The following is a 16006-nucleotide window of genomic DNA, read 5'->3' as shown; positions in this document are numbered from 1 at the left end:
CAACATACCAAGCCCACCTGACCGTATAAATGCTGAACTCAAGTAATAGTTTTAATTTTTTTTCATTTTATTTTTATGTGTATGGGTGTTTTGCCTGATTGTCAGTCTGGGTACCAAATATGTGCCCAATGCCTGTGGAAACTAACAGAGGGCATCAGGTCCCCTGAAATTGAAGTTATACAGTTGTGAGCTGCCATGTGGTAGCTGGGAATCAAACCCAAGTCCTCTGGGAAAGCAGTCAGTGCTCTTAACCACTAAGCTATCTCTCCAATCCCAGAAGTAATATTTCTTTTTTTTAAAAAAAACCCATCCATTTTATGTACCTGCCAAAGGTATATCACTTTCTAAAGAAGCATCTGGGAATGTAAAAGCTAAAATAGTTTTCTCTTTATTTTATGTGTATGAGTGTGTCGTCCGCACGCATGTCTGTGCATTACTTGTGTGCCTGGTTCTAAGAAGACCAGAAGAGGACGTTGAATCCCTTAGGACTGGAGTTAAAGATGGTTGTGAGCGGCCATGTAGGTACTGGAAATCGAACTCAAGTCCTTTGAAGAGCAGCCAGTGCTCTTAATTGCTGAGCCATTTCTCCAGCTCCTGAAGACAATTTTATAGAAAATGTTTATTATAACCTGGCCTTCTACAAAAACCATAGCATATATTTAGACCTTTAGGTTTTCTTCTTTATCAGTGAGAAAAAAAAATTTCTTCAAAAAACAGAACCAGGATTCTTCATTTGAGTAGAATTAATTTTTTTTAAAATCTTAACGGTTATTTATTTTGTGTGCGTGAACATTTGCCTGCCTGTGTGCACCACAGTGCTTCTGTGGACGTTAGAGAGCAACCTGCAAGAGTCAGCTCTCTCCTTCCACCATGTGGATTCCAAGAATGGAACTCTGGTTATTAGCAGGAGAATTCTGCAGGAGCGCCCATACCCACGGAGTCGTCTTGCTGGCTCCTAGAAGTAATTTTTAGAAATACGATGTAGCTGAGCATGGTGACTCACCACGGTAACCTTAGCACTTGGAAGACCAAGGCAAGAGGGTCTCGAGTTCAAGATTAACTTAGGCTACCTAGTGAGACACTGTCTCAAAACAACAGCAATAACAACAAAACCCCACAGAAATCCTTTAGGTCCTGTTTTCTTGTCTTGGTTGTTCACATTAATGGAGCAAGATAATAAAGTTTTCTTTTTCTCTCTAAATAACATTGGTTGTTCTCGGCACGTGTCATGATGACCCATAGAGGTGGTCACTGTCACCCTTAGCATATAAATGAGGAGCTGAGCCTCCATGAGGTTGGCTCATCTCATCTTCCCTATATTTTCCACAACTTAACCATTCTTACACTGTTTGTATCAGAAAACCATTATATATATGAGACAAGATGTCATGCATCCCAGGCTGGCCTTGAACTCACTATGTTCCTAAAGATGTGCTGTGGGATGTTCTGTATGGCAAATGTGTTGCTGATTAGTCAATAAATAAAACACTGATTGGCCATTGGCTAGGTAGGAAGTGTAGGCGGGACAAAGAGGAGGAGAATAAAGCTGGGAAGTGGAAGGCTGAGTCAGAGAGACACTGCCAGCCGCCACGATGACAAACAGCATGTGAAGATGCCGGTAAGCCACGAGCCATGTGGCAAGGTATAGATTAATGGAAATGGATTAATTTAAGCTATAAGAACAGTTAGCAAGAAGCCTGCCACGGCCATACAGTTTGTAACCAATATAAGTCTCTGTGTTTACTTGGTCGGGTCTGAGCGACTGTGGGACTGGCAGGTGATAGAGATTTGTCCTGACTGTGGGCCAGGCAGGAAAACTCAAGCTACAAAGATGCCCTTGAAAATTTGGTCCTCTTTCTTCCATCTCCTGAGCACTCAGGTTGTATGGATGTCGGGATCGAAGTCCTGCATGCTAGGCAAGCACTCTACCCACTGAGCTACACCCCAGCCCAATAACAGCTGACATGTGGCATGCCACCTTTCTGCTTTTTAAGTGTTTATTTAAATTCACTCACTTTTTTTTTAAGAAGGGAAAATTCATATGGACACCCCTAAGTGCAAAACCAGGCTGTAATCACAGGACATTATCATCAGAATAAATACAAAGAAACAAGGTTGATATGAAACTCTAGTTCTAAGAGTGAGGGCTACTCTTTCATGTGTTAAACAAATGAATAACGAATAAGCACAAAGCTATCCAGTGTCAGAGGGGAGGCTGCCCCGAGAGGCCATTCCCTGTTGTGTAAAACTGGCATTTTCGCCGGGCGGTGGTGGCGCACGCCTTTAATCCCAGCACTCGGGAGGCAGAGGCAGGCGGATCTCTGTGAGTTCGAGGCCAGCCTGGTCTACAGAGCGAGATCCAGGAAAGGTGCAAAGCTACACAGAGAAACCCTGTCTCGAAAAAACCAAAAAAAAAAAAACCTGGCATTTTCAGACGGTGCCTTGCCCTGGGAGGTTCCAGTATAGAAGCAGCAGTGACTCATTTTGGGAAAGGAGGATGACTCTGCACCTGGATGGACCAGCCAGGCAGTATAGACTAAAAAATGACTTGTTCCCCAAATCAGAAAGTGTGCCACCCTGTAAATTTATCAGGTTGGATTGGGACTATAGGGGGCAATGGGTGTATCAGGGAAAACAGGCCCAAGAACTTAGCAGCCACACCATCCCAAGAAAGAGTGTGACTCCCTCACTTGGACCACATAAAGAGGTGGACACCAAGCCACCTTGGTGACAGAGATGGCGGAGCGCTGGTCATCTGGTGTGTGCCAAGGACCTACCAGGAGAGAACGCCCAGCTATCTCCGGGCCTTAACTAGGCTTCCATCCTTGCAGTGGAAGCTGGTACTAACTGCTATGTGCCTATCCTCCAGTTCATCAGTCTGGACCGGCCATCCATCTGTCTGTCCATTCCTTCATCTGGACCTCGTCCTGCCCTTTTGCCTCTACAGTCAGACTCAACTTTGCAGCTTTGCTCTGACCTGCGGCCACTGCGCATCCCTGGCATCCCTGGCTTCTTCACGGTAGGGCCCATCAATACAGACTCTACTTCCATGTCCCTCAGCTCCTTCCTCACTGTACAGGACTTCAGAAACCTCCTGAACTCTGCTGTGGCCTCTTGACTCTTTACATCCATTCTGCAACCTACACTTATGCAGATGGATATAGATGTATTTACTCTGTGAAGTATATTGTGTCATCTGGAAGTTAATATTAATAATTAAAATTGGAGTAAAAGAACTTGTGTTGTTGTTTAATGATAACCAATGTTCTATGCTAACACACACACACACACACACACACACACACACACACACACACACACACACACAGAGAGCCTCCATCTTCCAGGAGTGGCAGATAACCACAAATTGACTAATAAGAGTCATTATTATAGTTTCTTAATTTGTGTTATTGGAAGTCACACCCAGGTAAGTATGTGTGTGACCCAAGTGTCAGATCTAGTCTGCTTCTAGGCTGGGAGAAGGTGAGCTGGTAGAACTGTTGGCACCTTCCCCCTCATGGGAGAACCCGAGGAAGAAGCTTTCAGCAAAGACAATGATACTAAAAAGTGGAGACAGATTTTAGACTACAGACTGGGGCACCTGATCCACCTCTTTGTGAAGTCCTCATGCATACATTTTTACTTACCAAAGACACTAATGCTAAGCAGAAATGAAACATTTACTGTAGCATAATGAGAAAAAAGGATGTATTATACTTTTAAAGATTACATTTTGTTTATTTATCTATTTAATTTTCATTTGAGACAGGCTCTTACTATGTAGCTCTGGCTGTCTGAAACTCCATTATCTAGACCAGGCTGGCCTCGAACTCACAGAGATCCACCTGGCTCTCAGTTGCTGGGATTAAAGGCAGGTGTCACCATGTCCAGCTGAAACATTTTGTTTTTATTTATGTGTCTGTATGGTGTGTGTGTGTGTGTGTGTGTGTGTGTGTGTGTGTGTGTGTGTGTGTATTCCCTGGAGCTGGAGTTACAGGTGAACTCCCTGTGTGAGTGCTGGGAAGTGAACCCATGTTCTCTGGAAGTACACAGCAAGCTCTCTTAACTGCTGAGCCATCTCTCCAGCCCTGGCTCATGACTTTCAATGTTAAGATTATAGATTTCCTAACTTGGGACATGAAAGCAATTATGAGTTCATGAAGGTGGAGGATAGCAGGTGTATTTTTTCTAATTGACCTTACTAGAAAATTAGTAAACTACTCCAAAATAGTTAGTGGATCCTTTAACTTGCCATTAAAATTTTTTTATTGGTCTGTAAAATAATAACGTAATTTTATTGGTTGACTATAAACTACAGTGTGTATAAACATTTAAGTATTTTGGAAAAGGAGTAGAATTGTCCTGTAATTTCTTAACTTGTTTTTGCTTGATCTGATTTCAGAAAGGATTTTAAGGAGGCTCATCAACCCCTTTGATCTCCCCTCAGCATGGTGTCTCCAGGCCCAAGGCCTGGCTGGGACAATCTATGGGAAATCAGAGAGGCCTTTTCCCTCCCCGTGAGGAGAACATGGAGCCAAGAAAGGGTTTTATTTGTCTGTTCCCAGGACTGTGTGTAGAAGGCCAGCAGGGTGTGAGCAGAAACAAGCAACAGCCCACCCTGCAGCTGCCCTCTGCTTTCGGAGCCTGGGCTGCTGGTGTCCTGGGCCGCAGCAGACTCTGTGTGCGGCCCAGCAGGGAGAACTTAGCCTGTGTGTCAGGGAAGGGAAAGTGGGGAAAGACCCAGGAAGGGAAGGGGTGTGGTGAGGATCCTTATAGGGAGGAGAGATGGCAGGTGAGGGGGAAGCCTTTCTAAACGGTGGAGTTTAACTTTTGGGTGGAGGGAGAGGACACGTACTTGCTTAGGCGTCTGTCCAACAATGTTCCTCAGGTTTAAGAGTCTGAATGAAACCAGTGTTTCAGCCACCCTGAAGTCAGACCCCAGGAGGGAGAGAGGCCCTGCATGCATGCGGGCTGTGTGTGTGGAGGCTGTGTGCATACAGGCTGTGTGTGTGCAGCCTGTGTGCATGCAGGCTGTGTGTGTGTGTGTGTGTGTGTGTGTGTGTGTGTGTGTGTGTGTGTGCATGCAGGCTGTGTGCATGCAGGCTTTGTGCATGTGTGTGCAGGCTGTGTGCATGCAGGCTTTGTGTGTGTGTGTGTGTGTGTGTGTGTGTGTGTGTGTGTGTGTGTGTATGCAGGCTGTGTGCATGCAGGCTGTGTGCATGCAGACTGTGTGTGTGTGTGTGTGTGTGTGTGTGTGTGTGTGTGTGTGTGTGTATGTGCATGCAGGCTGTGTGTGTGTGTGTGTATGCAGGCTGTGTGCATGCAGGCTGTGTGTATGCAGGCTGTGTGCATGCAGGCTGTGTGCCAGGAGCATGGTAGGACAGATGGTAGTACTGCATGTGGAAGATGATCCTTTCCACTCAGGGACTTCAGCTTCTCCTGGTCTGGTGCCAGATTTGCCCAGAGCCAAGTTGCCGCGTTTGCAGTACCTTGTTCTCGGGATGGTCGGGCTCATTGGTGTCTTCTGTTGCCGTGGAAAAAGGGAGTTTTACCAGCTCACTCCCGGCCAGACTCTGTGGTTTGGATGCTAGGTTAGACCCCCAGCAATATTGATACGGTAGGTGGGGAGACTTGAGAGCACATACCCTTCATACACCAGATACACGCATGTGTACACACATGTACCTTAGATCCAGGAGATGCAGCTGCTAGAGACAGACAGGTTGATCCCTGCTACAGGATCCTTGGCCTAATGACTCCTTCGGCCTGGGGTGCTTACTGCTCTGTTCTTGGAAGTCTTCCTGTTCTCCTTTCCAGATCAGCCCAGTGTCACCTGCTCAGATAAGTCTTCCTTCATCATCGGGCCTCTACACTTTCCTTTTCATCTCTGGGCTTCTCATTTCAGATACAAATCCTTTTTACATTTTTATGTAGTAAATTGTTTTAGTCTTTGTCTCCCCCTCCAAATGTATCCAACTCCAAAAACGTAGAAACCATGTCTGTCTGGTTTGTCCACTATCTCCCCGCCATCCAAACAGGGTCTGGCTTATGTGTGAGGCACAAATATCTACCAGATGAGCAGGTATACTAGCGGTTCTATCTCTGTCTCTGTCTACTATTTATTTACTATTTGTATGTGTATGGGTGTTTGGGGCCATGTATATGTCTGAACACCATGTCATGCAGTGCCCACGGAGACCAGAAGAGGGCACTAGATCATCTGGAGCTAGAGCTACAGATGGTTGTGAGCCACCACGTGGGTGCTGGGCACCAAAACCCAGGCCCCAGGGAAGAGCAACAAGTGCTCTTCCACCTCAGAATCATCTCTGCACCCTTCCCCCACACCCCTGACACCAAATATGTTGTTTTGGTTTTTTTTTTTCCACACTAACAACCGGTTCTTCAGCCCTATATACACTAACTGGGTCCCCAATAATTTGATTCTGTTACAACACTAACTTCTTGCTAGGAGCAAACGTGGGTCCTCTGGAAGAGCAGTAAGCTCGTCTACCCACTAAGCCATCTCTCTAGCTGTTCTTGGACTGAATGAAAGGGGGAAGAGAGTGAGCACACACATTCTCGGCTCTCCGCTCCTTGGCTACCAATTTGAGTGGCTGTCTCAAGCCCTGGCTGCTGTGACTTGAGCTGTGAGTCGGAATCACCGCCTTCTCCCTTAAGTTGCTTGAGTGAAAGGTATTTGTGTTTGTTTTGCTTTTTATTTAATCACAACAAGGGGAACAGAAACTAAGACACTCTTCCCTTGTCCTACCCTGGAGCAAAAGGTCAAAGGGCACACTGAAAGGACTGGAAAGATGGCTCAGCAGGTAAGAGCACATACCTGTAACCAGAGTTCAGTTCCCAGCACCCACAGCAGGTGGCTCACAACCACCTAACTTCACCTCTGGGGACAGGATGCCTTTAGCTTCCCTGGACACTATTGGTGTGTACACACACACACACACACACAGAGTCTGATGTAAAATCCTTTCAACTAGCAGGTAAAACCTTTAAGACAGCCGGGCGGTGGTGGCGCACGCCTTTAATCCCAGCACTCGGGAGGTAGAGGCAGGTGAATCTTTGTGAGTTCAAGGCCAGCCTGGTCTACAGAGCGAGATCCAGGAAAGGCACAAAGCTACACAGAGAAACCCTGTCTTGAAAAACCAAAAAAAAAAAAAAAAAAAAAAAAACCTTTAAGACATATTAACAAGCCAGGCAAGGTGGCATATGGCTTTAGTCCCAGCACCTGAAAGGCAGAGGCAGAAGAATTTCTGTAGGTAGTTTCTCTGCATCCCAGTAGCCACTTCCCAAATAACCACTCAGAGACTTATTAATTATAGATGTTCAACCAATAGCTCAGGTTTATTACTAACTAGCTCTTACAACTTAAATCAACCTATTTCTATTCATCTACATTCTGCCACGTGGCTCATGGCTTATTACCTCATTTTCTATATGTCCTGTTTCCTTGGCAGCTGGCTGGCATCTCCTCTTATTCTACCCTTCTACATCCCAGCATTCTCAGTTTGATTGTCCCGCCTAACTTTATCCTATGTTGCTATAGGCCAATCAGCTTCTTTATTAACCAATGGGAGTAATACATATTCACAGTGTACAAAAGGATTATTCCACAGCACATAAGGCTCTGGGCACATCAGCTCATCAGTACTCAGTAACACACACACACACACACACACACACACACACACACACACTGTTTTTTTTTTTTTTTTGAGACAGAGTTTCTTTTTGTAACTGCCCTGGCTGTCCTGGAACTCACTCTGTAGATCAAGCTGGCTTCAAACTCACAGAGATCCACCTGCCTCTGCCTCCCAGGTACTGGGATGAAAGGGATATACCACCATGCCTGGCTAAAACCAATTATCTTACTCTCAGAGGTAAAAACTGTGTTTGGCATTAACACACCCATCACTCAAAGTTGATGAGTTTTAGAAACCTGAGGCCAGGAGATCAAGGCCAGGTGCATATTTATCAGGTCCTGAGGTCACAGGCTGGATTAATATCCCAGATGTAACAGGAGTGAGTTTACACCACAGTAACAGGATCTTAGAGATGAGAACTGATTTTCAAGGTCGTTGGGTCATTCATTTTCCCTGCTCCACTTGGTCTTATAGATCTTGTAGGAAGAAATCAGATGCTACAGCATTTAGTGAGTTTGACACTTTGGGGAAAAGAGAAAAGCTCCCGTTGGAAGCCATGCAACACTGTCCACACCCTTGAAGTATTACACACTCACTGACAGGCAGTTTGGTGCAAATATGGGAACCACTGGCAGCAAATACAACAGCTGTTCAAAGGCTGAAGTCTCTGCTAACAGAGATAACCTCTGGGTAAAGTCTACTGAACTGATCTCTTAAAACCTGTCATACAGGGCTGTTGAGATGGCTCAGAGGGTAAAGGCAACTTGCCAACAAGCCTGATGACCTGAGTTCAAGTCCCGGGACCCACATGGTGGGAACAGTGAATCTCCAGCAAGTTGTCCTCTGATCTCACATGCATGCCACAGTATGTGCCAAACAATAACTAAATATTTTCTTAGATGTTGTATATTTTGTTTTCTGTGATTTGGGGGTGGTGGGGGTGGTGTGGTAGTGGCACTGGGATGTTACCCTGACTGAAAAGTGGGTGTCCATCTACCTCAAGTAGGAAGAGGAGTCACTTCACTTCATCAAAGAACTTTCAGTTTAGGAGGGAAAGTTCTAGCAAGTGAGGTTAATAACTGTTTTAGAGGCATGATGGCCTCAGCGCAGCTTGTCAGGAACTGCCCACTTCTAAGCCCCAACAACTTGTCAGTACCACCCCTCAAAGCCCCAATGCTTGTGCTGATGTGTTGGGTGGCATTCGACCAGCCTGAAGAGTGACAGTCCTCAGAGGAAGGGTAGGCAGGGGTTGCTTTCCCTCCTCACTGTTTGATGAGAAACTCACCTTTAGTATCCACAAACTCTGGGTGAGGCAGATAATATTTCTGTGTTTTGGGGTTTGGTTTTGTTGTTGTTTTGATGAATAATTATGACTCAGAGAAGTGAGATTTTTTTCCCCCAACATAATATTTTTATTAATTATTTGGTAATTTCTTATAATACACCATAGTCACACTCACTTCCCATTCCTCCTAGATCCATCTTCCCACCCTTGTGTGCCAACCCCCCCCAATAAATTAAAAGAAAAAGAAAAATACACAGTCTAATTTGTGTTGCCCATACACTCACTGGAGTGACCAACCCCTTAAAGATAACTGAGTCCTCCCCCACCCCACCCCCATAAGAAGCCACCAACTATGAGTATAGTAGAATATTATTTTAAGATGTGTTACTTTTGTTTATGTTCCATTTGTTTAACTCTGTGAAGCTGTGTAACTGTGCCTGTCTAAAACACCTGATGGTCAAATAAAGAACTGGCCATTAGCAAGGCAGGAGAAAGGACAGGCAGGGCTGGCAGGCAGAGAGAATATATAGAGGGAGAAATCTGGAAGAAAAGCATCAAGAATAAGCCAGAGAAGGGGAGGACATCAGAGGCCAGCCACCCAGCTACACAACCAGCAAGCCATGGCCTAAGAGTAAGATTTATGGAAGTAAGAGAAGGGGAAAAGCCCAGAGGCAAAAGGTAGATGGGATAATTTAAGATAAGGAAAGCTGGCTAGAAACTAAGCCAAGCTAAGGCTGGGCATTCATGAGTAATAATAAGCTTCTGTGAGTAAGTTATTTGGGAGCTAGCTGGCAGGCCCCCCAAAAGACCAAAAACCCCTAACAACTTAATGGCGCCCAACATGGGGCATGAGCCTATGACCCAGAGATTAAGAGTTTCATGTTCTACCAACTGAGCTAGCCAGGCATTTCCTGATGGCAAAGGGTTACCTTGCCTGTCCCTTGTTGATCTACATTCATCAGTCCAACGCCATTTTTTTTTTTTTTTTTTTTTGGTTTTTCGAGACAGGGTTTCTCTGTGTAGCTTTGCGCCTTTCCTGGAACTCACTCGGTAGCCCAGGCTGGCCTCGAACTCACAGAGATCCGCCTGGCTCTGCCTCCCGAGTGCTGGGATTAAAGGCGTGCGCCACCACCGCCCGGCCCCAACGCCATTTTTTGCCACACCTGTACACTCAAAATGCTAGGGCCTTCTGTTTTAATTATTTCTATAATAAACATTATTTCTTGGAGTAATTTGCCTATACCCCCTTTTCAAATGACCTTGTCTACCACAATTAAAACACCTAACAGTTTGATTTTTCTTCATATTTTTAGAAAGCAATACTCCTATCCAAGTATCATCATTATAAGTATGGGGGCCAATATCAATTATATATCTGATCCATTCTTCTATGGGTGCTGATCTTGCCCTTGAAGGCCTAATCACCTTTTACATTCCACATTAGCATTTTCAAAAGCCAAAGATTATATTAAAATTTGTCTAGTGTTTGGATCAGATACCATTCTATTTACAGCTGATGTTAATCTGAGCAAGAAATCAACGAAAGCTTCTTTGGGGCCTTGTATAATTTTAGTAAATGATTCAGTCCTCTTTCCTGGTATGTCAACCCTGTCCCAAGCATTCAAAGTTGCTATATGACATAGAACCAGGGTGTTATCATCCAACATGCACTGTCTTTGCAAATCAGCATACTGATCCTCACCAAGAATTTGGTCTTGGGAAATATCATGACCTCTAGCCCTACCTTGTTGTTCCAGGTCCCTGGCTTCCTCTCTCCACCAAGTTCTCCATTGTAATAGAGGACCAGCTTCTAATACTGCTGAAGCTAAATCCTTCCAGTCTTATGGAATAATTCTATTCTTAGTTGCCCATGAATTTAACATCTGTCTTACAAAGGGTGAATGCATACTACTACTTCCTTAACTCTCTTTAAGTTTAACATATCTACAGGATTCTAATTAATTTCTGCATAGCCTTGGGGATGCATATTATCTGGTGGTTGTTGTTTAACAGTAACTGGATATATTAAAGTTGGTGTTCTAATAATCTTAGGCTGTTCCTCTCCAGTTTCACAACACAATGGAGTGGCAAATTCTGCTCTAAATTCCTCTGTGTCTGAACATTTTTGTTTTTTTCACTAGTATATCTTTCTAAGTCATGCAATCTACTAATCAGCTTGTTATATTTAGCACAAAAAACTACCAAGGCTATTATTGGTAAGATATTAATTACCATACTGATAACAAGTATTATCAGTATTATATCAATGTAAGTTAAATCATCAGTCTTCCCATATTCTGCTTCTAACTTCAAGCCTTCTGAGGTAGAAGTATAGAGAGCCCTAGCACCCTGCATGGTTGTGTTTCCCATTTTTAACACAGAAAAAAAATTTCTTTTCAATATTATTTAATTCTCTCCTACTCTCCTAAAGGATTTCCCAAATCTCTTACCAATTCTGTTCATTTCTCTGGGCAAGCAGCAGCCCATTGCTAGCATGCAGAAGTTCAGGCGGCAGATGTAGCAGAGCCGGCTGGCAGAGAACCCCAGAGGGCAAATGCAGCAAAGCCAGCTGGAGTAACCCCTTTTTCTGTGTGGTTCTACCACCCACTGGTGCTCCAATTGTTGTCCTTTTTAAAAACGGTTGCTGCCTTTTAAGCCACAGCTGTCTGAATCAGCAACTACAACTCCACTGATACCACCAGTGGTTAGGCCGCAAGGGCTGTAGCTGGAGGGAAATCTGTTCCCTCTGGCTCCAACTCCTGCAAAGCTATGAAGGAAACTTAACTAAACCTCTCTCCCTCTAAAGAACTCAAGATTCAAAAGTTAATGTGGAATTCTGCTCTTCAGAGAGGCTGAATAGCAAGTAGCTCACCTCCTCTCCTTGCTCGAATCCTCAAAAAGCCCCTTTTCACCTGTCTCCTCCCTACCACTTCCTATCAGCTAGTTGCTGACTCAGCCTCCTGACCACAGGTGAATTTTATTTAATCAAACACATTTTTGAATCATTAAACAAACATTCCTCTTGTATATTATTAATGGACCAGCCTTAATAATATACTTCCCAGGGTGCCCAGGAGAGATGCTACCAACGGCGAGGGAATAATTTTCGGGAAAAGAGTCTAAGTACACCAAGCTCTTTGTCCATCTACTTTATTCCTCTGGGATAAAATCCTATCTACATAGCTTCAGTTCCGTCCTGACATTCAGTTCCTCTGTCCCTTCTTTTACCGACCCCTCACAGCTCTAGCAATAACTAAGCCCTTATGCCTTCAGCCTCATCTTCGTCTCCTGTTCCTTTGTCCTTAGCTCCTTCCTAGCTGCTTACTCCTGGCTCTCAGAAAACTCTACAAGAGATCTGCTTTACCCTCTGCTCAACCTCTGTTTTCCTCTCTTCTCCCTGGCCACGCGGTTCTGTCTCAGCTGTTCCTGCCTCACCCTTCACTCTTCCTCTCCTCTCTCTGGCCATGAGGTTCTGTGTCTCTGGAATTCTGTTCCAGTCCTTACTGCAGCTGGTTATGCAAAAAGCCCTACTGTTCTCAGTCCATTGCTCTGGAATGCCACTAGGCTTGAAAGCAAGGGATGGTATGAGCTTCATTTGCACAAGAAGCAAAACTGCATCTACAGCCTGCTTGTCTCCTAGGCTCAGTGGGGGAGTTAGTTACCTAGAAGTTCAGCAGGTCTGAGGAGCTGAACTGTTTGCCAAATGGTCTGGGAATATTTGGGCATGCAAGAATTTCATAGCAGAAGACAGCTGGAATATTAAAAACTGGATAGCATCAAATATTCCATGATAAATGGCTTGCCTTTTAACAGACCCTTGACTGGTCAAAGTATAGCTTTAATACACAGCTGAATCTCTATAATATATTCTTGTGGCCCACAAGACATTCTAGAGCATAAACAAAAGCAACACACCTTGAAATAATATTCTACAACAGTGAAGAGCTATACTTCAACATCTTTGTCACAATTTTTAAGGACTCTCTTCAATAGCTTCCTGTCTAGAGTGTTTCTTTGGGGTGGGGGGAGGTTGTCACAGAGGCCTCTCATTCAGTGTCTCTCATTCTCAGTTAGGAATCTGCAGTCATCGATATCACTGTAAAAGAAGCTTCCTTGTCCATAGCACTCTGTGGCAGCATGGAACACTGACTGACCTCACATGGTCTCTGGCAGTAACATGGACTGCAGATGGACTTTTCTTTGGGCAGCCAACTCACAAAATATGACATGGAGATGTATTATTTATGAAAGCCCTGCCTTAGCTTAGGCTTATAACTCTTATGACTTAAACTAACCCATTTATATTAATCTATGTTTTGCCTCATGGCTTTTTAACCTCTCTTCCATCTTTCACCTCCTGTTTCCTCTCCATGTCCTCAGGCTGGCATCTCTTCTGCGCCTAGATTCATCTCTTCTTCCCTCTCTGCCCAGAAGTGCTGCCTAATCTCTTCCTGTCTAGCTTTTGGCCATTCAGCTCTTTATTAAACTAAGCAGAAGGTGCCTTGGCAAAAACACATCTTCACAGTATACAAAAAAATCTTTACACCGTGGACCATGGACCTCAGCATGGTTTCCAGTAGCAGCAAAGATCACAAACACCAACAAGGTCTCCTGTGGCAGCCCTGATCATGGATATCAGCATGGTTTCTGTCCCAGCACTGATTGTGGTGATATTGTGTTCCCCAAAATATTGTGCACCCTAATAAACTTATCTGGGGTCAGAGAACAGAACAGCCACTAGATATAGAGGCCAGAAAATGGTGGCACACACGCCTTTAATCCTATCACTTGGGAGGCAGAGATCCGTCTGGATCTCTGTGAGTTTAAAGCCACACTGGAAACAGCCAAGCATGATGACTCACGCCTTTAATCCCAGGAAGTGAGCCTTTAATCCCAGGAAGTGATGGCAGAAAGCAGAAAGGTATATAAGGCATGAGGACCAGGAACTAGATATGGTTAGGCTTTTGAGCAGCACAGTTCAGCTGAGAGGCATTTGGATGAGGACACAGAGGCTCCCAGTCTGAGGAAACAGGACCAGCTGAGGAACTGGCAAGGTGAGGTAGCTGTGGCTTGTTCTGCTTCTTTGATCTTCCAGCATTCACCCCAATACCTGGCTCTGGTTTTGTTTTTATTAAAAAGACCATTTAAGATTCATGCTACAGCTGATTGTTAGAATTCCTAGCCACTTCCCCAGCTACATGACCACACATGTGCTGTCCGGTAGCCAGGCAAGATGCTTAATCATCCTAGGGCCTTACGTCCTGTGTAATCCGTGTGCTGTGTGATCATGTAATCTATGCACATGCATGGCGTAGCTATGTAAGCCCATATGCACATGTGTGGAGGGAACCTATAAAAGCAGGTTCCACCTATTCCTTTCCCCTCTTCCCGCACAGCTATCCCATAGGCCTATGCACACCCCTTCTGTTCCCTTCCCTTAATAAAGTCTTATAGTGGATTTTGTTGTACCTTGTGGCTTTTCTCCCATGGTAAACAGCACCGCTTAATGAATAACACTGATCCCAGACATCATCGCCTCTGGCAGCAGCAGGGACCACAGATACTAACACGGCCCCTCTTTGGAGGATGCTTAATCCAGAAACCAAACCATCTGCATCTCTGATATCTTGTTGCTCATAGTCAGGGTGACCATGCAGTTGGGTAGCGCCCTTAGACACAGTACCTGCAAGAGCTCCAGGCTGCTGTACATCACCCTGCCCTTTGTGCTGGCCACCCTGCAGCAGCAGCTGATCCATGCTGAGGGCCAGGCTTACAGGCCGAGCGGCGGTACTGTGGGCATCTGGGTGAGGTAAGCAGGGAGTGGCCCAAGCCCCCCAGCAGCCCAAAGACTGGCTCCTTTGTTTGCTGAGGTGCTCCCATACACACCACAGAGACTCTAGTTCTGAGTCTCTCTGCTGAGCGCCACTCCTTTCAGCCATCTTTTCCTCCAGTTCCATGACATCACTTTTTGAAAGCATCTTCCCGTAAGACCTCCTTTCTTTAGCTGTCCCAGAGACACTGTTTGCTCTGCAGGATCATCCGCCGCTGCCCAGTCTCCTCCGTGTGTCTCTCAGGATCCTTGGAGCCGCCGCACAGCCTCAAGGGTGCGCTTCTGCCATCTTTTGGTTTGTCTGTTTGCTTGTTTTTTTGTTTTTGTTTTAAATGGTCACACAGCAAATAAAGACCAGAGCTACAATCAAAACTCAGGTCTGTCAGAGTTCAAAACCCATGGCATTCACTATGATGTCCTTCAGCAACAGGAGACACCAGCCAGAGGCTGCTGCTCTATATGAAAGATTTCCTCTTAAAAACTCATTATAAAACAGAAAGGTGTGGGGGGCCCAAAACAGCTTGAACACGCAGCTGCCATGACAGGCTTAGAGGCCCAGACAGCTTCTGTGACAGGCTTACTGGCAGGCAACACCCAGACCCAGGAAAAGCCATAAGCTGACCCCACCCAGGGAGGCCTACATCTAAGGGAAAGTACCTGGTATCCCAAACATTCCAACTATTAGATAAGGTGGCCAGTTGTCCTTGAGTCTAGCACACACCTATTTCTGCTTTACAGATACCCCTAGACAAATGTCAGCCAATCAGGGTCCTGAATCCTGGAAATCCCCTCACCCCAACCTCTGCTATGATGAAAACTCTACCCCACCTGAGCTCAGGGCTCTCTGTGTGGGACAGACAGAGACCAAGCTCAGAGCTTGAAAATAAAGGCTCTTTGCTTTTACATTTGGGATTTGGTCTCTGTGGTGGTCTTTTGGGGGGCCCTGTGATCTGGGCATAACAAAAGGTATCGCCAGGTGGTAGTGGCATATTTTTAATCCCAGCACTCAGAAGGCAGGGACAGGTGGATCTCTGCGTTCAAGGCCAGCTGGGTCTACAGAGAGAGAGAGTTCCAGGACAGCCAGGGAAAACACAGAGGAACACAGGAAAAAAGAAAGGTATCAGTAAGGAAAATTCAAGGTCAAAGCCAGAAGACCTTTCTTGTGTCAACTCTATCCATTCCTACCCTCACGACTTCACATCAGTGTTTCTCTGTTTCACATTGTTATAACAC

This window comes from Peromyscus californicus, unplaced genomic scaffold (genome assembly GCF_007827085.1).
Source record: "Peromyscus californicus insignis strain IS unplaced genomic scaffold, ASM782708v3 Scaffold_4__1_contigs__length_199733344, whole genome shotgun sequence".
Classification (NCBI taxonomy): Eukaryota; Metazoa; Chordata; class Mammalia; order Rodentia; family Cricetidae; genus Peromyscus; species Peromyscus californicus.
This window is presented reverse-complemented; position numbering follows the sequence as displayed.